Source organism: Acinonyx jubatus, chromosome B3, assembly GCF_027475565.1.
Source record: "Acinonyx jubatus isolate Ajub_Pintada_27869175 chromosome B3, VMU_Ajub_asm_v1.0, whole genome shotgun sequence".
Classification (NCBI taxonomy): Eukaryota; Metazoa; Chordata; class Mammalia; order Carnivora; family Felidae; genus Acinonyx; species Acinonyx jubatus.
In genome coordinates, this window is record NC_069386.1 from 9,308,910 (window position 1) to 9,336,684 (window position 27,775).

The 27,775-nt window shown below is 44.3% G+C and overlaps 1 protein-coding gene across 1 annotated transcript in view; it reads right to left on the minus strand.

Annotated features, from left to right (window-relative positions):
- The window catches only part of AGBL1 (AGBL carboxypeptidase 1), a 938,649-nt gene extending 911,129 nt beyond the window's left edge, over window positions 1–27,520 (minus strand). Inside the window, exons 1-2 of the mRNA XM_053223586.1 lie at window positions 27,361–27,520; window positions 15,721–15,813 (exon numbers count right to left, since the gene is read on the minus strand). The gene's annotated coding sequence lies outside the window, so the exon portion shown is untranslated. The remainder of the gene's footprint in view (window positions 1–15,720; window positions 15,814–27,360) is intronic.
- Window positions 27,521–27,775: the final 255 nt, after the last annotated feature.

The following is a 27,775-nucleotide window of genomic DNA, read 5'->3' on the forward strand; positions in this document are numbered from 1 at the left end:
TCACATCAATAAAAGAAAGGACAAGAACCATATGGTCCTCTCAATGAATGCAGAGAAAGCATTTGACAAAAACAGCGTCCTTTCTTTGATAAAAACCCTCAAGAAAGTAGGGATAGAAGAAGCATACCTTGAGATTATAAAAGCCATATATGAAAGACCCAGTGCTAATATCATCCTAAATGGGGAAAAACTGAGAGCTTTCCCCCTAAGGTCAGGAACAAGACAGGGATTCCACTCTCGCCACTGTCATTCAACATAGTATTGGAAGTCTTAGCCTCAGCAATCAGACAACACAAAGAAATAAAAGGTATCCAAATTGGCCAGGAGGAGGTCAAACTTTCACTCTTCGCAGATGACATGATACTCTATATGGAAAACCCAAAAGATTCCACCAAGAAACTGCTAGAACTGATCCATGAATTCAGCAAAGTTGCAGGATATAAAGTCAATACAGAAAAATTGGTTGCATTCCTCTACACCAACAATGAAACAACAGAAAGAGAAACCAAGGAATTGATCCCATTTACAATTGCACCAAGAACCATAAAATACCTAGGAATAAATCTAACCAACGAGGTGAAAAATCTATACACTGAAAACTATAGAAAACTTATGAAAGAAGACACACAAAAAAATGGAAAAAGATTCCATGCTCCTGGATAGGAAGAACAAATATTGTTAAAATGTCAATACTACCCAAAGCAATCTACATATTCAATGAAATCCCTATCAACAACAGCAGCGTTCTTCACAAAGCGAGAACAAACAATCCTAAAATTTGTATGGAACCAAAAAAGACCCCAAATTGCCAAAGCAATCTTGAAAACAAACAAAACAAACAAACAAACAAAAAAAAGCAGGAGACATCACAATCCCGGACTTCAAGCTGTATTACAAAGCTGTAATCATTAAAACAGTATGGTACTGGGACAAGAACACTCATATCAATGGAACAGAATAGAGAACCCAGAAATGGACCCACAAACGTATGGCCAACTAATCTTTGACAAAGCAGGAAAGGATATCCAGTGGAATAAAGACAGTCTCTTCAGCAAGTGGTGCTGGGAAAACTGGACAGCAACATGTAGAAAAATGAACCCAGACCACTTTATTACACCATACACAAAAATAAACTTAAAATGGATGAAAGACCTAAATGTAAGGAATTCTCAAGGAGAAAGCAGGCAAAAACCTCTTTGACCTTTGCCGCAGCAACGTCTTACTCAACATGTCTCCAGAGGCAAGGGAAACAAAAACAAAAATGAACTACTGGGACCTCATCAAGATAAAAAAAACTTCTGCACAGCGAAGGAAACAATCAGCAAAACTAAAAGGCAACCGATAGAATGGGAGAAGATATTTGCAAACGACATATCCGATAAAGGATTAGTATCCAAAATCTATAAAGAACTTATCAAACTCAACACCCAAGAAACAAATAACCTAGTGAATAAATGGGCAAAAGACATGAATAGACACTTCTGCAAAGAAGACATCCAGGTGGCCAACTGACACATGAAAAAATGCTCAACATGACTCATCATCAGGGAAATACAAGTCAAAACCACAACAAGATACCACCTCACACCTGTCAGGATGGCTAACATTAACAACTCAGGCAACAACAGATGTTGGCGAGGATGTGGAGAAAGAGGATCTCTTTTGCATTGTTGGTGGGAATGCAAACTGGTGCAGCCACTCTGGAAAACAGTATGGAGGTTCCTCAAAAAATTAAAAATAGAAATACCCTACGACCCAGCAATTGACTACTAGGCATTTATCCAAGGTATACAGGTGTGCTGTTTCGAAGGGACACATGCACCCCCATGTTTATAGCAGCACTATCAACAATAGCCAAAGTATGGAAAGAGCCCAAATGTCCATCGATGGATGAAGTGATGAAGAAGATGTGGTATATATATAAACAATGGAGTATTACTTGGCAATCAAAAAGAATGAAATCTTGCCATTTGCAACTATGTGGATGGAACTAGAAGGTATTATGCCAAGTGAAATTAGTCAGAGAAAGACAAATATCATATTACTTCACTCATATGAGGACTTTAAGATACAAAACAGATGAACATAAGGGAAGTGAAGCAAAAATAATATAAAAACAGGGAGGTAGACAAAACCTAAGAGACTGATAAATATGGAGAACAAACAGAGGGTTACTGGAGGGGTTGTGGGAGGGGGGATGGGCTAAATAGGTAAGGGTCATTAAGGAATCTACTCTTGAAATCATTGTTGCACTATTAGCTAACTTGGATGTAAATTAAATAAATTAATTAAAAACAAAAAAGAAATCCAAACCTTCATTATCTCAGAATATCGAGTTATTTGGACATAGGAACTTGACAGAGGTGATCATGTGGAAATAAGGTCATGAGGGTACAATCCAACCCAGTATGACTGGTGTCCTTATAACAAAGGGAAATTTGGACACAAAGACATGCATAGAGGGAAGACGACAGCAAGAAACAACGGGAGAACATGGCCATCCATAGGCCAAGAAGAGAGCCCCAGAACAGATCCTTCCCCCACAGTGTTGTAAGGATCCAATCCTGATGACACCTTGGCTTTGGACTTTCAACCCTCAGTGCCAAAGGATAACACATATCTATTGTCTAAGCCACCTCATCCATGGTACCTTGTTAGGGCAGCTCTGGAAAACTAATGCAGTCTGTATGAAAGTGAGGTCTAATTCTCATAAGTGTTCCTCCAGCATTGCTCTTGCTCCCGTGGTAATGCAGGTCATATGTGCATCATCATGTATACAATCATCTCAGCAAATCCAGAGTCAGATTGATCCTGCTGTTGACAGTGAATTTCGTAGTTCCACATGCTCTCCTGAGAAGTCAACTTTGCATATGTGCTTCAACTTGTAGCAGAACAAAGGCAGCATTAGGATATCTCTGCTCTGTCTGGTATCCAATTTTGGAGCTACTCTACTAACAAGTCAGTGGGCTTGAATTTCACCTCCTGTCTCTGCCCATCTGTCAAGTCAACACATTTCCAATGAGTTGCAGGAGTATTTACCGAGCTGCTCTAACCACAGACCATAATAGCTATCACTTATTGAGACCTGCTCTGGGCCAGGCATGGGGCTGTGCACTTAGAGACATCATGGAACTTGAAGTTCACCACAGGACCAGGAAGTAGCTCATTTTATTTCCATTTTATAGATGTGGAAGCTCATCTGTACCACTGAAACAGGCACTGGGAACCATGCAAAATCGTAGTCTCTGTTAATGGGGATTTAGCAGTCTTGTTGCTAACACAGTTTAAATATACAACGCAAGTAGAGAATCACATGACTGGATGCATAGAACAAGCTGTTAAACTGAATATAAATGAATGTCAACCTTAGAACATTAGGAGCTCCTCAAAGTACAGACCACATTATATGTGACTTTGAATCCTCATGGTTGGCACAGTTCTTAGTATTCAGAAGAGGTTTACGGGAGGGAGAGAGGAGGGAGGGAAGGAGGGAGGGAGGGAGGGCGGGAGGAAGGAAGGAAGGAAGGAAGGAAGGAAGGAAGGAAGGAAGGAAGGAAGGAAGGAAAGAAAGAATAGAAGGGAAGGAAAGAAAGGAGGGGGAGAGGAAGGAAGGAGAACAAGAGGAAGAAAGAGAAGAAGGGAAGGAGGGGAAGGAAAGAAAAAAGGGAGGGAGGGAAGGAAGGAAGAGGAAGGAAGGAAGAAAGAAGGAAGGAGGGAGGGAATTGGTTCCCCCAAAACAAGGGCTACTGTTTTCTTTTGGTCTCAAAGAAAAATGATAGGACCCAGAATCATCAGGGCATAGACAGGAGTAGCAAATAGAAATGGGGGAAAGGCACAGGACAGGTGTCAGAAAGAGCAGATCAAGTCTAAACCACTCATAAAGATAGAGTGAAGGACACACAGTCTATTTTAAGGAGCAGGTGGGGAATGCACTCCTGACCTAGAGTCAAGGGTTCTTCTGTCAAAGCCCTCTGCTGGAGTGGACTGATAAAACACATTCTGAAAGCACATTCCCTATCAGAATCTTCAGGGCTGGCAGGACGAAAAGGCAAATGCACCTAGATGTGTCTCCCTGAGCACATTGTGTGGCATCTTCTACATGACACACACCCAGGTCCTAACATCCCTGCTTAAGCAGGGAAATGAAAGACACACACACACACACACACACACACACACACACACACACACACACACACACACTTTTTTAGAGTAGATCTGATTCATTGGATGTTGATGGGTTGGAATGTCTTTGAGTGGTAGGGAGGTAGGATTGCTCATAACCAGTAAAGGGTCTTAAAAGTCCAGGAAATCCTCAAGCTGGATCTTCTGTCTTTGACTTCGCACAAGCTGACTGCCATGAACTGGAAGAAGTTCACCACCCAAATGATCCAAAAAGAACTCATTCTCTCAGATGTCCCCACTGGTTCTCAGTGCAATTCCAGAGGCCCAGGGACACAGCTGACTAGTTCAGCGATAATGCACAGAATAACTTACTAAATCCTCTCAGAAAAGGAAATCAATTTTTTTTAAAGATCAAACCTTTGCCCTGCCAAGAACCACATTGGTGTCTGGAGCTTCCTCCTCCTGGGCCCCAAGGCTCAGCCTACTTGTCAGGGGCTGAACAACGTATCTGAACTTCTGAAAGTCGCCCCTACCTTCCTCTGTGACAGAGACATTAGATAAAATTATCTAGATTGATTTATAGAAAAAGCCTAAAAAGTCATCACCTGCCCTTGGCTAGAGAAGAAAGCCTGCTGGCAAAGGGGGATATACTAATTTGCAGCCCTAGACAGGTTCTGCTCTGCCTTTCTGGTCTGCCTGCCTGAGCTCCACTTCCTAGTCTGGGAGTCCAGTCTCTCCAGTTGGAACACACAAAGCTTTTTTATTTCCCCCATTAAGCAAAGATCAAAGAACAGAGATTAAAAATGGCAAGAAATTCCCAGGGAACACATCGATATCAGAGCCCAGCTCCATGAAGAGGACTTTGGCAGGGCCTGTAATCTTGTTCCAGGTGTTCAGACCTGCCATTGGCCCAGTGGATTTGATTCCTGGACCAAGTAATAGGTTCTGCTGATCCAAACGTCCCCACGCTCATCCTCAGGAATTGTCACCCACCAGGACATTTAGTCTCTGTTCTTAATTTCAAAAGTGGCTCCATGCTGCCTATCCCAGCTTGGACAGATGACCGTACTGTCAGTAAGTGTGCATTCCAGCTATTCTGGACGAGCCAAGACAGAGGTCCTTCCCCTCACCCTGCAGTGTGCATAGTGATAGATTCCCAAAGAGCACATTGCTCGAGGTACACGTTGTTGGGGTTTGAGTCTAAATAGGTAAGGGTTGGGCTGACCCAGTTATGTCCTTTACCTGAGACCAAATTTGCTAAGGAAGACGTTTTCCGCATGTCAGGGAACATGCCCCGAGTGGCCAGGTGCCCACCTGGTTGAGGCAGGCAGTCTGCCAGGCACAGGCTTGCTGGGATAAGGAGTATGTGACAATTAGCTCTTCCAACTGGGATGCCAAAGGATTCAGCTGTTCCCCCATGTGATGCTGGAATGTCCCTTGTGAAACAAAACAACAGAACCACACCACCACACAGCCAACAAATAAATGCCGAGTGAATAAATGACCCATCAGCTTAAGTAAGGCAGCACTCCATGTTTCCCTGCTAATTGTTCAAGGTCAAGACATGCTGCCCCATTTCATTGAAAATTTAGCAGAATGCATCAGCAAAGTGAGCCCTACCTAAGACATGAAGTTCCTGTCTTGCATGGTCACTAAGGTCTAGTTGACCCTATGTTCTCTCTGCATGCTGCAGACCAGCCCTCCCTTCTGCAGGTCCAGCCCCACTCCCTGCCCTAATACCGGAAACAAACCCGCTTTACATAGAACAGGTGTGCTGGCTCTGTGCCCAGTTGGTTAGGCTGAACTACATTTCCCAGAATTCCCTTCATCTGTGTGTTTCTTGTTAGCATCGGCCCCAAGAAAGATTCTCCAGGAGTTGGGATTCTGTAACACTTGTGTTTTGTAGCTATTTTGCAGTACTTATGTTGTTGCTGATCTGCTGACTTTGCCTCTCTAGCTGGTCTTATAGTTGCTCTCTTCTTCCCCCTGGATTTCTCTTCCTTTTCTCTGACCAGGTATGTGTGTGTTCAGTTCCATGAAGAAACACTCTGGCCCCTGTAGGATACCCTCATCATCAAGGTCAGAGACAACAAGAACAGATGCAGGGTTCAGTTGGTCTTTCTGGGATTCCCACTTATGCACATGGAGGTGCATGTGCCTATGCCTGCTTAGCCTATGCCTGCAAATACACAAGTCAGTTCCTTGTAGAAAATAAATTATATATTTATTCTGATTCTTTGGGTGAATCCCGTTCAATGCAACAAGTAAGGGATTTTAGAGACACGATCCTTAAAGAAGGGATCTGGAGCGGACCACACCAGATATAAAAGCACCCAGCACAGATTATGGTATATAGTAAGAGCTCAGTAAACATCAGCCAAGTTTGAATGGACAGAGTTTTTGTGAAGATGAAGGACATAATGCTTGTTAAAATGTGTCAAGCTCTATGAAATACAACCCAAATGTCCGTTTTCATTATTTCTACACCTAGTGATATTATTTATACCATCAGTAATATGGAAAAAGAATGTCAATGAATCTGAGGAGACAAGACCTAATTCTTTCAGATCAGGAACATATCGTTTGGGATGCTTGCTTCTGTACTAAATAACACCTTATGTCAACCCCACCTGAATGCTCTCCTCTGCCTGTGCAGCTCAGTCAGAGCCCTTCCCCCAAAACCTTCCAGGACAATCTCAGCATGGGCAGGAGATGCATGGATTACCTCTTTCCTACTTCCCCCATCCAGTGGGACTTGAAAGGAAGTTATGTTTCCAGGACTAGGATCTAATGACCAGAACCTACTATTGGTCTCCTACCAACATGAGCCAAATAATCTTGTTTTCCAAACACACTTGATACCTACTGTCCTAGAAGAGTCATAGAACCAGTCGTACACATTCTTGCTTCTCTCCAACATGGGTAATAAATCCACCATCTCTGTTTCAGTTCCTTCTGTTTTATTCTCTGCCTTCTATCCCACTGCCTCCAAATACTAATTGGCTGAGGTTCAGGGACCATCCTCCCCAACTCACAAGACCTGGTGTTTTGCTACCTTCTTAAGCTGAATCTCCTGGAATGACTGATATCTCCCACCAGGCTCCAAAGGATTCCACTCCTGACTTTGCGGCCACAGGGTAAAATGACCTGGCATAGACCACTTCTAGAATTAGGAATGGGAGTGCTCTGCCCCTTTAAAGTTGTAGCTTGTCCATTTGGGTGCCGTCTCCCACCCAATCCAGCCCAAGAGGCCACGTTAGTCCTCCCTTGCAACCTCCCCCTCCCTTCAGCCCTGACTAGCAAATGGAGCCCTAATGCCTTAGAGGCCAAGTTTCCCTTAATATCTTAATTCTAAAGATACCTGAGGTAGCCCCAGGGAAGTATCTCTGCTTTAGGAGAAACATTCAGTAATTGTATCCTGATTCAAACAAACCAACCACAAAGGACACCTTTAAAACAATCAGAGAAATTTTAACATGAGCAGCGTAGTAGATGATATTAAGGAAACCACGGTTAACTGCTTTGGGTGTGATAATCGCAAGGCAGTTTTTAAAAAGTCCTTAACAGAGATTTATACTGAACTATTTACAGGTGAAATGATATGGGATTTGTCTTAAAAATAATGCAAAATAAATAAATAGGAGAAAGAGGTAAAACAAGATGAGGAAAATGATAATAATTGGTGAATTGGGATTGGAGGGGGAGGTCCATAAACCTGTTCTCTCTAAATTTTGTATTGAGCAAAACTTACCGTATAAAGTTTTGTTTGTTTGTTCATTTGTTTGTTTGTTTGTTTGTTCATTTGTTTTTAACCTGTGAAAAACATACAGAGACTTTTTACCTACAGGTAAATTCAACCCTATCAAAGCTAGTGAGGATCCCAACTCTAGTCAGCAAATGGGAGCTCAACACAGACTAAGAAAATCTAGGTATTCTCCACCTGGAGAAAGATGGCACCAGGAGAGAATGAACACAACGTGGGATTCTCTTTTAAAGCTTACTCTTCCTGAGAGCTGCAATTCATTGACCAACTTTTAGTGGCTACGTCCAATACTCTCAGACTCTAAGTGGAAGTAAGGGCTAGAAATAAGAATGCATAAAGCTGTTTGGAATTTTTTCATATAAATTTACTTTTATTATGCCTCGAAATATATGTGTAATATCGTAAATGTATTTAAAGTGAAAGAGTAGTTACTGTTGGAGGAAGCAATAAAACATGCGATCAAGTTCAAATCGCACTCAAACGTTAATAAACATATAGGCAACAAAACCTACTATCCACATTAGATTCGACTATTAATATGAAATAGAACCGCCATCTGCTCTGTCAAACACAAAATATTTCACTCTTTCAGATTATATTGTTACCCAATAAAAATACTGGTACATTTTGAGCCCTAATGGAGTTTTCAAGGGGTCTAAGCCAAAGTTAAGATTTCCAAGGGGAAAATAATTCTGAAAATGTTCACGTTGCCTCTTTTAATAAATAGCTAACTTCAACTTCCTTACACAGTATTGGAAACTCGCCATACACAGTGGGTTGTATATATGTGTGTAAATTCTCGTCTCTCTTCCTGTGAGATAGCAATCCCATTAAGGTACCATCAGACCCTCCTGCCCAATGGTCAACGAGTCATTTAATCAACAAACAGGTATTGAATTGCTACAATGCTCCAGCCACTTCCAGAAGCGAGGGCTTTAAGGAAATGGGCTTATTCATGGATACCATAATGGAAGCTAACATTTGAAGAGCATTTTTGCAGTTTACAAAGTACGAACAGAACTCTCTTGCTATTCAAGTAGGTCTGTGTCCTGATATGAAAAGGAAGGACAATATTACTATCCAGCTAAAGAACAGTGTTGGGTTTTTCAGGGTTTTTTTTTTTGTTTTTTTTGTTTGTTTTTTTTTTTTTTGGTTTGGGGTTTAGGTTTGGATTTTTTGGTTTTGTTTTTAGGGGTTTGGTTTGGTTTTGCTTTTATCCAGAAAAAAAAAAATTGTGGGGCAACCACTTTGCAACAGGGCATTGTTTCTGCTGAGAGCACAGACAGTTGCTATGATGATCCAGTGAACTGTGACAGCACCCAGCTCCCAGCTTGGCAGAGTACAAGCTCCTTAAACATCTATTCCTTTCCCATTCATTTATTTCATTGGATCTTTCCAGAGACCTCTCAGCCCACTTTCCCAGCCCGCCTCCTTGGCAGTGATTCAGTCTCCTTCCTGCCACTAGGGCCTCAGGCCTTGAAGCCCGGTTCATGCTCCGGAGCATCCAATGTCAGCACAGCATCAGTTGAGCCTGGCCCAGCCCAGCCAGCGAGACCCCGATGGAACTGTGGCCCTGGGGCACTAGAGACAGGGGAACCAGTCAGATCAGCTGGTTTGAATCAGACAGACTAAAACTTTTAACAGCAGCTACTGCTGTGGAATTCTGGGGAACCGCTTGAATAAGCAACACTTTGTGTTTTCTTATTCCTGGCAAGACTGCCCCACAAAGAGGGGTCCCCTCAAAGCCTATGTGGGGGGACCATGAGGGGCTCTGAATGGCTAGGCAGTTTCTCCCTTTGGAAACCAGGCTTCCCACCCCTCGCCAGCCCCTTTTTTCCCTCGTCACATTGTCTTCCTTCTCACTTCTGACCAAGGAACCCCATTAATTTTCTGTGATGTACATTCCAAATGACATCACTTCAGTTCTTTGCATTTCAAAGAGCTGGATTAATGAACCACAAACTTCAAGCAAATTGGCTGCGTAATCCATCACATCTGACCGCAGTTTTGCCAGTGCCTTGAATTTCAAAGAATGGCAGAAATTTCCCAGGCTGCTTTTGAAAAGGAACACAGAAGCCTCAGACAGCAGCCGACGCTGCGTTCATCCTTTCTAGAACCGTTATGTGTCTTCTGTGTGCTGGAAATTAAACAGTCCCATTCTCCATCTGGTATTTTATTGATATAAATTTAACCTGTTCAAATGTTATATTAAATTCCAATCTTTTCCAGAATAATCTACATTTAATTCCTCATTCCACCAATCTATTGAAAATATCCCTCTTGGCAGCCTTTCAGAGAAGCTATATGAATTGCAAACTCTCTTAGATTTTCTTGAAGTATTAAGAACACTACTTATCCACATATTCAACTGAGGCCCTTCTATTCCATTCCATTTCCCCCAAACTCCTTTCATATAATGTCAGAGCCACAAAAACCAGGAGCAGTGACTGGGCATAGCCATTCACCTTTCCTTCTGCAGTGAAAATGGCATTAACATTCGCCAGTGAAAAAATATATATCAAACTAATTACCTCCTTTTCTTCCAGGGTAAAAGACAATCTAACACTATTCTTTTGGACATAATGCCATTTATGTCACATAAGAGGGGTTTTGTGTGCTCAAAAAAGATGGTGTTTAATACGTGTGAATCAAAACCCAGGTTAGCTAATTAACTGATGTCTGAGAAAGAAATGAAGAATCAATATGCTGTGAAATTGTTGAAGGCACAGGAGAAATGTCATGCCAGGTGAGACTAGTTCATGTGGTCCAGACTTTTCTCTGCTGGTGAAACAAAAGTTTTTTTCTGAAAGCTCAATAGAATAAAACCTGGGTTACCAGAATGGTCAGGAAATGAATAATTGCTGGATAGCTAAGTTTTCCAGAGTTGAAGGCAAGTTCTTTAAGCAGCAAAAGTCTTTCTTTATCTTAACCATGTCCATATTTAAAATCATTCACTCATTCGGAGTCCACGCTAGGAGAACCAGAAGTTACTTACCAAAGGCTTGAGGCCTTGACCAGTTGGGCAGGGTTATTTGTCCCTCCATCAGTCACCCCAGATTGTATAGGATGTGCCTGACCGTGACTCCTAACTTGGATTCTCTATTTTCTCACTCTCAGGTGGGCCCCAGAAGATTGAGTCTCAGACAGGTAACATGATGCTAGGTGACTTTCAAGGTTTCATTTCTTTTTATTTTTTTAAGATTTTATTTTTAAGTAATCGCTACATCCAACGTAGGGCTCAAACTCAGAACCCTGAGATCAAGAGTCGCATGCTTTACTAACTGAGCCAGCCAGGTGCCCCCAAAGTGTCATTTCTAATGATGAAGCATTTACCTTCCCCAAATCCCTAACCCTCAGTAAGAATTGGTTAAGACAGTCATCATGCAGAATTTATCCAGTCTAAGGGCTCCCATCAGGTTCGTTTTTTGCAGGAAGAGAGAAATACACACATCATTTCTTCGATAATCACTGCCACTTGTAGGATGTGATGGTGATCCAATCTTGAGTTACAGAGGAGGAAGGATAAAAAATTAGATTCTTGAGTAGAGCTTGCTGGCTCTGGCAGTCAATTGCCTCACTGAAAATTCTAGAAAACCACAGAAATAGTCCAGGCTGATGGACAGAATAGGCAACATCAATGCTATTGAAAATTTACCACATAACACTTCAAGATAAGCCAATCCATTAATTTAACTACTGCTGTAACATCTCCGTGTTTCTGGTTTGTAAAATTTTGGAGAGTCCAACTCCTAAACATTTAAATCTGTACTTCGATGTATATAAATTTTCTAGAAACTTGAAACTGTATAACGTGATTACAAACTTTTCATTTTTCCCGTCTTGTGTGAAAGTCAGTAGATTTCAAAAATGTACCATGTGGTGTCTTACCGGTTTGACCAAGAGATGCAGGGCCTCAATTATCCTGCTTTCTGTCTCATGAACGCATAGGCTCACCCAGTACTAGATCGTGGGGCAATAGGACAATGTTCTTAGGGATTTCCTTTCAGTCATCCAGCTGACTGAACAAGAGAGTACTTCCATCCTAAGGTTGATGTGAAAATAAATTAGATACTGTACGTAAAGAGGCAGGCATGAGGTATCCTCTAACAGGAAGAGGAAGTTTCTCGGCCTTTCTGTCAGTGTATCCCGGACTCTGTGTCTTCTCTCATTCTTGTTTTTGCTTTTCATTTTTCCTCCATTTTCTTCAGATGACAGCCATCCCTCTCCCTGTTTCCAGCCTACCCGCTCCCTCTAATTTTGTTTTCGTATTTCCTGTGGAGTACCAAAATAAAATGAAGCTTCTTAGAGTTGTGTGTAAAGCAAGAAAACATAGGCCCTGAATTTGGGCCTTGCTCTGCCCTAAAATCCTTCCTAAAAGGGAGTATGTGACAGTTATGTCAGGCATTCGGAAGCCTATGGTCATTACCCAGCAGCAGTGTCCTAGATGGCCACGATTTGCAAGAGTCTGATTTCTGATGTGTGGTAAAGGACCATTCTGTATCATTTCCTCAAAACATTCCTCACCTTATGAGTTTTGTCTACGAATCAGGACCTGGAATAAATGCATACTTAAGAAACATAGAATTCTTTCCAAATATTGTAGGTTAAAGAAAGTGCACAATTTTGCCTATGAAGTATTTTTCAAAAAGAAAAAAAAAAGACCTGAATCTGGTTAAGTCTCTTGACCTAACTTTTTTTCTTTACAGGGGAGGAAAAACTGTCATACACTGAAGGAGATATAAAAGCTGAATCAACTAAATACAGTGTGGACGTTGTCTGAAATCTAATTTGAAGAATCTAAAGAACAGAACGGCATTTTGAGACAATCATGGAACATTAAACATGAAAGAGGTATTCTATGATATTAAGAAATGATTGTGACTTTGTTGTGATAATGATATTGTAGTTGTATATATTTTTTAAATCATTCTCTATTGCAGATATATACAGATGTATTCACAGGTGAATGATATGATATTTGGAAATTTTTTTATAGTATCTCAGCCAAAAAGAAACTCTCTCTCCCTCTCTCTCCCTTTCTCTCTCTCTTCTCCCACCCTGTGTGTGCCTGTGTGTGTGTGTGTGTGTGTGTGTGTGTGTGTGTGTATGTGTGTGAGGGGAATCAATAAATGAAAACAGCAGAATATCGATAAGTATTGAATCTGGAAAACAAGGCCTTGGAGTTTATGATACTATTCTCTTTGCCTTTTGTGGGTTTGAAAAGTTTCCAAATGTGTCTTTAAATTTATAGGCTGTTCTGTTTGGAATGTCACTCTAGTTGACACAATGAAAGCACCACGATCCGTGGGATGGGAGGCTAACTGAACACTCAGTCCATCCAGCCAACCATCAGCACTCATTGAGCACCAACTGTGCACCAACTTTGCCCAGCCAGGCAGCTCTGAGAGGTCAAGCTCATTAGCAAATGTAGCCTTTGACACTTGAATGCATTTCTTCTCACCTAATCAAGTCTGCAAAATCATGGTCACAAGGGGATTCTCATTTGGGATGAGCACAATTTGAGAGACAATTCAATGTGTCATTTTCGACCCTGTATCAGATCTCAACTATTTTTAATTAATATAGAAATGCACAAATGTGGCCTCAATTATTATGAACCAAGTTAATGGAAATTTATACAATGAAACAGCTCACCTGTCTCAATCTTCTTTGGCCTCAGTGCCTTTGGTCTTTCAAATTGTTAAGCACTGCTAAGGCTATTTCTGGAATCCCTCATTACTTCCAAAGAGTCTGGATTCTTTAATACTTTGAGTCTAGCAAAAACAGCATGTACCTGGGAATCAGGAGATAGGAACTCATGCCCTAGACTCTGCCGGCGATGAAATGTGTGACTTGAAAGACTGACTTTTCTCATCCGAGTCTCAGTCTCCCCATGTAGAAAGTAAGGCTAATTGTATCTGTCACACATTTTATAAAGAATATACAATTATTCCTGCCCTTATATTACAGGGATTACACAAAAATGTATAAGACATGTGAAAAATAATGCTTAATATTTATGAAGCTGGAACAGACACCTCAAGACACCCATGACCTCGGTTCAAGACTTGCTACTCTTCTCAGAGCAAAAGTATGTCCTGACAGAAATCTTCATCTGGCTCCATTTTGGGTGCTGGAGTCCAGGCACTCTTGAACCTCTAAAAACACAATGAGGTGAGGATACGGTGGCAGGATGTCATAGAGGACATCACTTCAAGTGATGCATGGATGACGACCTTAATCCCTGTTAACCCCAGAGGTGGCTAAATGGTATTTCCCAGCTACATGCTTCAACTTGTCCACTGGTGACAGTGGCTCACTGCAGTTCTGTAACTCAGTGAGGAGACCATCCCCTTCATCAGGACATATGAGAATCCTCACAGGGGTTTCTTCTTATGAGCTCCCCTTGATAGCACTTCTGCAGAACTTCCTTTGCTCTGTGACGCTAATAAAGCTCCTGCTAACAGAACAAAACCTGCCCCTCACATCCCTCCCCAAGTATATGATAGCAATGCATTCCAGCAACAGACGTAAACATTCATACCATGACCATTCTCCATGGACAAGCAAACCAGCGATCCTGATGAAAGGGGGTGGGGGGGCAGGGGGAAATGCATGTCTTACCCAATGGGGTCATTACAACCTTGAAAGTGGCACCTAGGAGAAGTGAAGCATTGTTGAGAATGAATAGAACACTGTATGAAGATGAATGGCACCTGTTCCACAGCCTTGAACTAATACAATGGCCAGAAGCCACCTCTGATAACGTCCCTGGAAAACTCAGCCTTCAGAGCCAATCCCTAACAGTACATATGTAGGCAGGTGGCCTCAGACCTTCAAGAGGATGGGTCTAGAATTAGTGTCAGGGCCTTGGAGCCCACATCTGTCAGTAACACCAGTCTTGAGTCTGCTCTCGTTTGCCCACACACAGGGTACCCTCTGCTCCCGCACCCCCTGGCCCCACACAGCCCTCTAGCTTCACCACACCCTTCTCCAGCACGCCTGAGGGAGCACAGCCACTGTGACCTAAGAATATTCCTTTCCCTTCCACGACTCTGAATCTCCATTTCTAATAAACAGGAGCAAATTTCTACCTGGTTGGCCTGCCCCTTGCCATTCTCATTCTGAATTAGAACTTAGAACATCACAAAACTGGAGGGGTCTCCCAGAGACCAAATAATCCACTCGTGTCCCTGGGTTCCATTCCGCTCAGATCCTGAGCAAAGATATCGCCACCCCCCCCTCAAATGTTAATAATTCCATTTGGGTTCTGGTTCCTCCAAATGTTCCTGTGTTGCTTCCCCACCCTCACCCCCACCCTGGATTTTGGGTACACACTGAGCTGGGCTGAAAATACTTTGGTGACAGCTGCAGGCATTTGGAGAATGCCAGGTTCCACACAGCAACATGGGGCGATGCACGGACCCTGCAAACAGAGCCCATCTGATGTGCTTGGAAGGAAAGGCCAGCAATCGCATGGCACATGGTGGCCTCCTGCGGGGAGCAGGACAGAACCGTGCTGTCAGGGAGCAAGATCAGAGCAAGAGACGGCCTTCTGCTTGGTGCAGCCTGGGGTCAACTTCTGCCCAGACACCCAAATACTCACCACCCGGAGGAGGTCCACAGTGAGATTTTGATCCTCAGGCAGGTGGCTAATGGGAGGTTTATCTGAAGTTCACAGGGAAAGATCTCCTCCCCACCCATCCTCCAGTACAACTATTATCACAACACTGGGGATGGTGAATGAAACACCTACCGTCATTCCCTCCAGTGGCCCATGGCAAGTGACGGACAGCTAACAAGCTCACAGACTTCACTCCAAAGTTACTTACCCTCCGTGCCTGACAGCAGCATCTCCACTCCTGAGCCTCTGGACGGCCATTCCCAAAGTCACCATGAGTTGGAAGGATGCAGACAGCACCTGGCTGGGAGGCAGAGAGCCCTGGGTGACTGAGACAGTGCAGACAGCCACTCTAAGAGGTCACTCTGGGTGTCACAGAAGTGTCTGCATAGTGGCAGGCACAGAGGTATGACCCAGGAAGGACAATTTCACCAACTTTTGATGAGCTCTAGGATAAATTCCATAACATCTAACCAGTGTTAACACTTTAGTGTTCCAAAAATATTATTGGCAAGCATTTTGTTTGGTTGTCCTGGAGAAAACTAAAGAAATAGAAGTGGGGTCCACGGCCAAAGGACTTCCCATTTGGCTGGCCGGGGGGGGTGGGGGGGGGGGGGTGGGGGAGTTGGGGAAGGACTCAGGATTAGGTGAAAACTGAATGCAAACTATGTAACAATTCTGGAAGGTCGCTGGAAGGTCAGTAAAGACCAGATTAGAAAAAGCTGCATAAAGAAGAGAAGGCTCAAGCTGGGCCTTATTCAAAGCAAACATTTATTTAGTTATTACTGTGCACCAGGCCATACAATAAATCCCTCACCAGGCTTTGAGACAGGTCCAATCATTAACTCCATTTTACAGACATTTAGAAACATTGCCATCAAGGTTCAGGCAGGCTACCCTGAAATTAGGCATCAGCTGCTCTGATTTCAATGCCAGTTTTTCTAACCACAGCTAATGCTAATTATTATTCAGCCTCCCATAATGTTACCATCCTCCATGGAGCAGAGAGAGACAGGCCAAAGGAGACAGAGGCCACGCTAAATCAAGACTTAAAGGAGGGACGCCTGGGTGGCTCAGTCAGTTAAGCATCCAACTCTTGGTTTCGACTCAGGTCATGATCTCCTGGTTCGTGAGTTCAAGCCCCACATCGGGCTCGCTGCTGATAGCACAGATTCTGCCTCTCTCCCTCTCTGCCCCTCCCCTGCTCATGCTGTCTCTGTCTCTCTCAAAATAAATAAATAAACTTTAAAAAAAAAAGAGTTAAAGGTAGAAGCAGAGAGAGACACACAAAGAGATGTGGTCCCATCCTCTCTCAAAAGCAAATTTCCTCCCTAACTGCAGTAACTTTCCAATTTTTTCCCTTGTGCTCCTCTGCACTTCCAAAATTTCTCCAATGAATACATAAATGTGTGTAATAAATAGCAATCAGTATTGTATTAAAACTGTAGGGGGGGCATAGTTGGGGAGCTTTGAAGCAGAGGAATCGGAGTTCATGATATTCTGCTAATTGCATCGTTTCATGTTACCCAGGAGGAGTCTGAGACATTGAAATTGTAAGCTACTTGCTCAGGGACCCAGGGAGAAGGAGCCAAGGGGGCGAGAAACTAGGTATGTGCCTTGGTGGATGCTGTGTCATCACACTGTGTTCTGCTCATGTTTTCCAACACAGGAAGCACAGGACACCAGGGACAGTTTAGGAGGATTGGCAGAGAGGCAGGGCGGAAGGCACAGAAGAACTGAGGGCAGCTGACAGGAGACATGCTACCAGAGAAGCAGTGGCCAGACTCCTGGACACTGAGTAGCAAGGAGCAGCAGAGACCATGTTAGACCATACCGAGGGAAACAGTTAAAGCCTCAGAAATTTATGTTCTGGAAGAGAAGACAGTAGTGCAGCTGTTGGCCTTCCCGATTGGTCTATGACCCAGATGTTGGCCGGTGCCGAACTCCAAGATCATGAAACCCAAAAGCAGAAAGAATCACCTGTTCCCCACCTCCTCCTGTTCTGCCTCCACTGCTAAATTGGCAATTCTCAACCTTTTCCCTTCAGCAATGCACCTGACGTTTGTTATTTACATATATAATATGCTCCTCAGATTTTGATGAAAACACATAAAAATTTTTGGTGGAAGTAAAATGCTGCACAATATTTTATTTTGCAGGTATTAATAGTAAAATGCTGGATAATATTTTGTTTTGCAGGTACTAACAGAAGGATAGTCCTGTGGTTCCTGGTGTGCTATCTGTACATGTGATCATTTTTCTCCTACTCAAGAAAACACACCAGAATGCAAGTCAGTGAATTTTTGTAAAAAGATCATCTTGAATCTGCTTCCATTCATTAAAAAATTTATCAGCATTGATTCTTTCCCTATTGCTATAACAAAATACTTGTGAGACCTGTTCCAAGACAACATGTCTCTGGATAGGCAATCCCACCTCTTGCTGGGGGGGATTCCTTAACTCCCTAGCTGTACTCTGACCTCCTGACCACTAGGGGCACAGATGCTCAGACCCCTTCCTGACCTGGACACCACCTTGACCTCAGTGACTTTCTGACTTCCTACCTATTGAAAAACAGGTCCCTGACACCATCTTCCCTTCCCACCCCCAACCTTCTGGCTCCATGGATCCACTTCCCTGGTCAAAATCACTGGCTTTCTTCAATCAACTCATTTGACCTAACTGGTTCTCCACTGCTCTACACATTCCACCTTGGACAGGGATTATGTGGGGTCATATTGATTTCCCAATATCTGCCATGACATAGTTATTAATAAAATGGTGAAAGGCACAGGAACAGAAAAGCTAGGGCTACAACATGGCTAAGAGGACAGAAAGTTACAGAAGGTAAACGCTAGTGCTCACAAAGGAATACTCACCTAGACATTTCACCTTCTCAAGGGTCACCGCCATGTATCACACTCATGTGTTTCCCATTAACAACTTACCATCTCGCCCCTGGTCTGCCATGTTTTTCTGTCCTACACAGCTGCGCTCACAGTTTACTTCCCTGGCAGAAATAGCATAATAACGCAACTCCCTTTGTCCAAACACCGCTCAACTACTTTCCCAAGCTTTACCCCAACCAACAGACCAATCTGTTTGCCCCCCACCAGGCCCCGTCTCATTGAGAAGCACCACAGAATGAAATGGGATCCCACGTAAGACGTTCTGTTTTCCAGGAAAATGATGACTTTGGGACTTGGATTGATCTTCAAGTAGAGATGTTTCATAAGGAAATTGGAACTATACATCCAGGAGGCATTTATGAAGTCCCTGCCTGTATTAATGTGATATGTACTTTATTCTGGTAGACAAGACAAACCAGGTATAATCTCACCAAAACTTTACAAGACCTGTTGATGCACTGACCACATTACCCTGATTGAACTGACCAGAATGGATAGAATTCTGGGAGCAAGAGAACAGAATGTATGAATTGAGGAAGAGTTTGGGAGGGGGGGATTCTAATGGCTACTTCTTCTGTTGTCTGAGCACATTCTCCTATTACACAGGTAGAAATTTCCTGGCATAATCATTATTGTCATTTCCCTCAACCACTGAATTAACACTTCAGAGTTCCACCTTCCACAGTCTTCAAAGGAGGAAGCCATGTGTGCCCAGCCCCTGAATTATATGATTTGTAGCTCGAAATAAGTCTTGCTTCCTTTTCTTCTATTGATTTTTATGTCTAAGCAGATTTTTCAGACAATCTATAACTTGATTCTGAATCACGGCATCCGAGAGACCCAAGCAGGTGATGAAGGAGAAAAGAGTCACACACCGGATTAGAACGCTTTCTGGTTGCATTCTTCCCAGCTAGCAATAGCCCATGTCCACTCTGAAGGAAAATTAATGTTTATCTTGGCCTAGGGAACGAGCTGATATAAACAGAAAAGGATTTTTTAATGAGAGAAGCATCATCTCTTGCAAAGTGTCCCCCAAATCACCACAACTTAAGGTGTTTGTTTCACTGTGAGACAAACGTAAAGGGGATTGGCAAGGAAGTTGGGTCATTGATTAGACCTCAGAAATGAAAGCATCACTGTCATATTACAGATGAGTAAAGTGGGTGTATAGAGGGAAGGCAGGATGTTTATGTGGGTCAAGGACCCATGATTATGTGACATTCTCTGCACCCCCCCCCCCCGCCACCAGGTGGCATCACTTATTCATGCCTCGTTATCTCAGCATTTATTAAGTACCTGTTATGCACCAGGCCCTAGAAACCAGGATGTGGTTTCTACCAAGAAGTTTCTGGACTAATAGCTAGAGGAACAAATCTGCCAGCCCTGTTAGGACGATGGAATTTTGCCCAGCAGACCCCAGCAAGGAGCCCAGTTGGCAGGCTGCTCTGATGACCTCTGAGAGGCCCAACTGCTGAGCTGATAATGACTGAGAGAAGAAGAATGGGCTCAAGAAATGTTGAGCAGGTAAAACCAGCAGAGCTGCTGGTGGATGGGATGCTTGTGGTAGCACAGGTGGGTTCTGAGTGCCCCCAAGATTTTTCTTTCTGTGTCTTTTTTTTGACATTTGTTCATTTTTGAGAGACAGAGAGTAAGCAGACGTGGGGCAGAGAGAGAGAGAGAGAGAGAGAGACACAGAATCGGAAGCAGGCTCCAGGATCTGAGCCATCAGCACAGAGCCTAACGCGGGCCTCGAACCCACAAGCCGTGAGATCATGACCTGAGCTGTAGTCAGACACTTAACCGACTGAGCCACCGAGGTATCCCAAATATTCTTTGTGTCTTGAGTGATCAATTGCTGGAATAAGAAATGGAATGTGGTGATGAAAGGTGCAAGTTCCAGAATGCAAGTTAGAATGGAAAAAGCAAGAGAGAGCCACACACAAATGCTCTGAGAGCAGATGGAAGGAGCAGTTCACTTCCAGCTGGGGACACTGGGAAGGCTTCCTGACAGATGTGATGTCGGAATGAGGTAGGATATGAGGAGGTGAAAACAGGGGAGGAAGGCATTCTGGGTAAGGGCCCAACACAGGCAAAGCAGACAAGGGTCTGGGGGAATGGAGGGTAACCCAATGTGGCTGAAACAGAGAGTAGGGGGGATGGGATAGTGGGAAGTGTGGCTGGATAGGTGGCCCACTTCCCGCACAGGGCCTGGGATACCGGAGAAAGGGTTATGGAGTCCCTGAAGGCAGAGGGAGAGGGCAAAGGTTATTGAGTAGGAGGGTGATGAGATCAAAGCAGAACTCTAGAAGATACTTTCCCAATTTACTCAGACTTCTATCATCTTCCTGCACCTGATCCAAGAACAGAGGAGGCAATTCCACTGCTTGGGAGACTTGAAAATGAACAGAAATGAAATTAAATAAAACCCCTTCCACGTTCCTCTGGCTGGCCTCTCTCCAGGAAGGGCAGATGAAAGAGGTGGCCATGGCTAATTCTTGCCCTTTGACCCTGAACGGTGATCAAGCTGCCCCTTGGAGCTTCCTAGGTGGGTCTCTGATCAACTGATGAGGAGTGCTCAATGGCCAGAAAAAATGTCCACCCCTGAGGAAAGGGAGGGCTTTCTGGAGAAACTAGGTGACAAGCTGGCCTTCTGGAGTCTTCTTGCAAAAGGGTTGGAGGAGGAGAGAAGGAATGAGACTGAGGAATGCATTGCCTTGCTCCTGGCAAACCCGACTCTGTGTCGGGCAGGAGCTGACCAGGCTGCAGGTGCCCAGGGAGCCAAGCACCCCTTCTCCACTGCCCACAGCAGCCTCAGGGCACTGAATTGGGCCCAGCCAGTTGACTGCTGGGTTTGTGCAAGTGAGAGACAGGCTACTGAAGGTGGAAAATGAGTACAGGCATGAGAAAAGCCCCAGGAATCCTACAGAGCCAAGTGCAGTAAGAGCTACAGGCACAAACCTTGGAGCCAGAGTCCCTAGTGTTCCAGCTCAGGCCACACTTGCACACCCAAAGTCTGGTGCCCTCGAGCCCCCAGGCCACCTGGAATGTGCCCTCTCTGAGGACGAGGGCCACTCAGGCTTATCCCTGGACTCATTCTTTGTGCCAGAACCAAGAACAGGACCTATTTTTTAACACAGTAGGAGACAGACAGACTTGGGTGACTCAGTCAGTGAGCAGGAAGGAGGGGGCGGGAGTATGAGAGCCTCGAACAAAGTATGTGGATGGATGGATTGATGTCCATTGATAATGGATAACTTTAATGAACCATGTCCATATAAAATATTCCACTCTACACCTAGCTACATGTCTATGTTTGTGTGCATATGTGTGCGTCATATACAAAATGATTAAACTATACCATCTCTTACCTTTCTTGTTCAAATTGTAGTTGCTGCTATGAAGTGGTTTGTTTATTGGGCCTTACATTTTTTACAGGAGTAGTTGCTTAGAACCTTGCCACAGAGATCTGGGGCTTGCACCACCCCACTGCATCTACTCCCTGTATTCTGGCAACTGTGACCCAATTTCCTTTTATGAAAATCAACTTGCCCTAATTTGCTCGGTAGAACTGTAAACCAGAGCGACATTCTTTCCCCTAGCTGAAGGGTTAGGCACATCATCAAAGCCAGACAAATTAAACTCACTCTCTTTCTCTCTCTCCCTCTCTCTCTCTTCCTCCTACTCTCTTTTGGGACTTTGTGTCTTGAGCAGTGATACATGGAAAGAGATAAATTATCAGAGCTTTGTTATAAATAACAGCTACTTCATTATTTTCACACAAAATAACACATAATCACACCAAAAAAATAACAATTCTACATCACTCCTGAATCAGAATTAAGAGTATGTAGACAGTCAAACCTAGGAGGGAGGAGATGGGGGTTACATACAGTAACTCAGATCTTCACCATGGAGAGAGCTAAGGGCCGGGCAGTATGGCCACCCTTTTGCCTTCTCCCACCCTCCTGCTGCCTTAAAGCTTTTGATATGAACCAACAAAGGTTTGGTCACTGATTAGGGGAAAGACAGAAGAAAAATTAGCTATAGTACTTGCCTTTTATACTTCCCTATACATCAGGCACTGTGTATATATTATATAATTTAAGGCAATAAATTCACCATGTTGGTGCCATTATGTCCATTTCATTGGGAAATAAGGCACAGGAGACAGCAGTGCTGTCTTTCCCTAGTTGGATTCTGAAATGTGTAGATACCACAAAAACGATTCTGTCTGTGGCCATAATTGTTTGGCTAATGCAGATCCCTGGGCTTATCACATATCATATAGGGGGTGATTTGCAGACACACTGAGCTAAGAAGCACATATTCATAAAAACCAAACATACAGAGTGTGAAATGACTAAATAATAGCACCAGGTATAATATGAAATTAACTACCCAGTCCCCAAAGATTAATATCAAAGGCAAATTTGTCTATCAGGCTGAATATTGAACGTAGGAATCACATGGATATCCTTCCATCAGGTGTAGCTGGACAAAATAACTGCTGGGCATGGGGGTCATACACAGGCTGGCCCTCAGATGTGCCACCGAGCCTCTTACCAGCTGCTGATCTCAGAGTCCTGGGTTGGGGAGTAGGAGGGGAAAGGGAAGGAGGCCATATTTGGGGGCTGGGCCTGAGAGAATGACCTGGAAATGCCAGGTCTGTTTCCTTAAGAGATAAGAGATCTGAAGCACATGGGGTCCCCGAATGGATTCATCCATGCAGAAGTGTCTAGATTCCTACTGCTTCACTAACTCTGACTGTCCAGCCTTCCACGAGCACCTGTAAGCTCCAGCTAACCACCTAAGTTAGCTGGACTGTTCCTGTTGCTTACAACCAGATGCCTGCCTCCCAGAGGCCCTGAAGAACAATGTAAACAAACTTCCAGGCTATATAAAAAAAAAAAAACATGCCAGTCACATTTGGGGTGTACCACAGTCTTCAGGGGGTGGGACAGGTAAGCCTCTAGGACATCCTTCTTTCAACCAGGAACCACTTAGTGGGTACCCATTAGTGCTGATCCCAAGACAACCATCTTCAAAGAAAGAGAATAGAAAATCATTTTATCCTGTGCTATCTACCCTGTTCTTAAACAGGTCCTTGGGTTTACAGTGTCCTTGGTGGGGGGGGGGGGGGGGCGGGAATGGTGGGCACAGGTTATGTTTCAGTCAGTTTTGCTGTGAGTCAGTATTAAATTATTCCCTAAAACTTACTAAGTATGGCAAAATGTTGTCTTAATCGTTCTCACCCTCTTACCGCAGGGTTTTGGAACATGTTCTCTTGGAGGCTGAGTTGAGCAGACACAGACTACCTAAGGGACAGGCATGAGAAGCACAGAATTGAAGTAATTTCTAGTTTAAAAAAAAAAAAAGTAACACACTTTTGAGTATTTGTGTCTAGCCCCAATAAATGGAGTACAGTGAAAAGGTCCCAGTTTTTAATGATTGTCATAATATTGGCATCTGTTTCTTGAATGCCTGCTTGCTATCAACCTGTAAAACTATTTTAGGTTCTTTTCATTTATTGTAGCATAGGTGTAGCATGTAATCCTCACTGGTGAAGAAACAACTCAGAGTGGCTGAGACCGTGCCCACTGCCTCCCAGCTGTCGACAAGGAGAAGCAAGAAACTGACGTCAGGTCTTTCCAAACCCAAAGCCTAAGTCTTTCCCCAGCTTCCCTTGATAATGAATCTAATAATAAGTGACTCTGAGATATGTGATATCCCAAAGGGAGTTTAATCCAACCCTCTCTTTAAAAAAAAAAAATGCTTATTTTTTAGAGAGACAGAGCACGCAAGAGTGAGGGGGGTGGGGCAGAGAGAGGGGAAGACAGAGGATACTAAGCGGGCTCTGTGCTAACAGCAGAGAGCCGGATGTGGGGCTCAAATTCACAAACTGTGAGACCGTGACCTGAGCCAAAGTCGTAGGCTTAACTGACTGAGCCACCCAGGCGCCCCCAATCCTCTCTTTTTCTAAATGAGAACACTGAGGCCCAGGGCAGCGGGCTGGTTCTTGACTAGCGTCAGAATGGGGACTAGAACTCTGGGTCTCCTGAATCCCAAACCATTTCTCCTCTCTCCTCCCATCCTACAAGAAACCGTCCCTGAGTCCATCCTGCTGCAGATGAAATTGATGAGCTTTTTTTCTGCAATATTTCATGCAAATATTAAATCTCATATGAGGCATACATGAACTCCCATCCCTCCCCCTTCCCCCCAATGTTTCCATCTTTTCAACGCGTCCACATCCTGAACGACCTCCCAGATCCTCCTGCCCTTGCCCCAGAGCCGTGGCTGGCGAAGGCTGTGGCGGATGCATATTGGAGCATGGAGTCATTCAGGAGTGGCCAGGAACAGCAGGGGAGCCAGGAGAGAGCCAAGTGAGGCTGGTCTGAAGAGCAGAACATCAGCTGGCACTTCAGAAGGCCACTGTCAGCACGGTGAGGGCAGAGCAGGCCCCAAGGAGTGAGAGTGGCCTCACGTCTCCAGCCGCCAGCAAGAGCCAGAACCTGACAAGGCTTAACTGTCCCCACAAGCACTGCGGTTGGAACAGGTGTTCCGGCAGCTGACTAGGCAGCTCAGCTCCCAGCAGGAACATGGGGTGGGGCTGACTCCTCAGGGAATTGCAGAAGCTCCAGGAAGAGACAACCAGACCCTTGCAAAGCAGTTGCAAGTAGCAGCCTGGGATAAAGGTACTTAATCCCAGTGGGATGGAAACCCCTGACCTTCAGCCAGTCAGACAAAGGCTAAAGGCTGCACGGTGTAGGGCCACGCGACCCAAAGAGTGGTCCTCAGATGAAGCATCAGCATCACCCAACATGCACATTCTTGGGCCCCACCCCAGACCTACTGAATCAGAATCTGCATTTTCGCAAGATCCCCGGATGACTTCATGCACATTAAAGTTCTAGAAAATCTAGCGCAGGATGACAGTTCTCAAAGTGTGGTTCCAACACCACAAGTAGCAGCTTCCCCTGAGAACTTGTTAGAAATGCACGTTGGCAGTCCCCTGTTTCCTGGACCTCTGCAGATGGGACTTGGCAAACGGTTTTAAAGAACCATCCAGGTGGTTCTGAAGCACAGTGAAGTTTGAGTGGCACCGATTTAGGGTACTGCTTATGCATTTTGGAAGGCGGTAGTTTGGAGGCATCTCAGAAAAGGCGTTCTGATTACAGCTTGGAAGGAGGATCCAGAACGTTGGCTCTGGCCAGCAGCATCTGTCGCTGTTCAACATCTTAGCATAGTTATCCACAGAGACCAGTTCCAGAATCTAGGCTTCTCCCCAGCCCTGGGAGTCCCAAGCTTTAGACCTGAGCTGGTCAGTAATGATCATTCCATATTAGTGTACCCTACTTAGGTAAGCTGGACCCCAGATGAAAAAAGAAAAGCAGAGGTGTATCATCCACGTGGCAGCTCTCTGCCTTTCTTAAGGACCAGGACTGATCAGCCAGAACTTCATTCCTTGACCCGTGGAAATCCTAGGATCCTCCCCCAAGATTTCTGGGTGTTCCTGCAAAGTTTCTTATCTCAGGGTTTCCTCCAGGTTCGGGTTCCTATAGATAGGTCAGCAGTCAGATAACCTCATTCACCCTCGCATGCACTCTGTGGGTAGGGATCCATCCAACTGGTGGTTTCACGTTGAAAGGAAAGGAAAGGAAAGGAAAGGAAAGGAAAGGAAAGGAAAGGAAAGGGAAGGGAAGGGAAGGGAAGGGAAGGGAAGGGAAGGGAAGGGAAGGGAAGGGAAGGGAAGGGAAGGAAAGGAAAGGAAAGGAAAGGAAAGGAAAGGAAAGGAAAGGAAAGGAAAGGAAAGGAAAGGAATGGAAAGGAATGGAAAGGGAAGGGAAGGGAAGGGAAGGGAAGGGGGAAGGAGGAAGGAAGGAAGGAAGGAGGAAAGAAGGAAAGAAGGAAGGAAGGAGGAAAGAAGGAAGGAAGGAAAGAAAGAAGGAAGAAAGACAGAAGGAAAGGGAGGGAGGGAGGGAGGGAGGAAGGAAGAAAAGAAGAGGAAAGAAAGGAAAGGAAATAAAAGGAAAGAAAGGAAAAGAAAAAAAAGAAAAAAGGAAGGAAGGAATAAACAAGGAAAGGGAGGGAGGGAGGAAGGAAGGAAAGAAAGAAGAGGAAAGAAAGAAGAAGGAAGAAAGAAAGGGAGAAAGGAAGGAAGAAGGAAAGAGAGAAGGAAAGGGAGGGAGGAATGAAGGAAAGAAGAGGAAAGAAAGAAAGGGAGAAAGAAAGGAAGAAAGAGAAGGAAAGGGAGGGAAGGAGGGAGGAAAGAATGAAAGAAAGAAGAGGGAAGGCAAGGCAAGGCAAGGCAAGGCAAGGCAAGGCAAGGCAAGGAAAGGAAAACCTGTCATAGGATTTTAGAGGTGGCAGACTTTCCAAAGTTGCTGTGGAAAGGGACTATGTCACAAAAACGTAAATCATTTGTAATTGAGTAACATCACCCCATTCTTAAAAGCAAGACCCTACCATAGTGTTCTGACGTTCTCCTCCCCTTCTCACCTCCCTCCCTTTTCTCTGCCGCCCCTTCATCGCCCACCTGCTGCTTATTTATAACGCACAGAGCTTGTTTCTTGACTCTCACTAATGTCTGCCTGCAACAGCTCCTCTTCTAAACCAAGCAAGATATTTTTCTAAATAAAACATTTTCTTTCCTCATGGTAGCTCCAATGTCAACTAAAACAGACAGAAAAGACAGAGAAATCGGGTGCAGTTCTGCTCCACTGGAGCACACAGTCCTCCTCCTTTCCACTCCACCCTTTGAAGAGCCTTGATCATGCCTCCTTGTCCCATTTTCTTAACCTAACTCTGAGATCTCTTCTTTCCTTTGTAATAATTTGGGTTATTTTCTCTCCTTCCTTCATCGGAGACCAAAACGTCCTTCCTGGGACTTCTGTGTTGTATAAGGCTGACCGTTACCCACAACACAGCCAGGAATTATATACCTCTTATCTGTGGGTCCTTTCCAAGGCAGCTGGTAGCTTCATATGAAAGCTGGAATCTGGCTGTCATTCCTGTAAAGGCTGGTGTCCCTTCTGATATCTGGGGACTTACGGATCCCAGAAGGAGCTCTATAACTCTTCCCGCCCCCAACCCCACCATAGCTCTCTCTCTCTCTCCTTCCCTTGACTGTCACAATAGTACTGTAAATGATGTCACCAATTTGGCCCCTCGCCACCCACCACCCCACCCCACTACCCCCAGGTCCTCTGGTTCCTACTGATAGAGTCAGCCTCGTGCCCACGAATCTTCTATGGCTCCCACTTGCCTATACAACAACACCAACCTCCCCTGCGCCCCTCTCAAATTCCCACTAAAATAAGAAAGGAGTAGTGGAAGGAAAATGGAATCCTTGGAAGC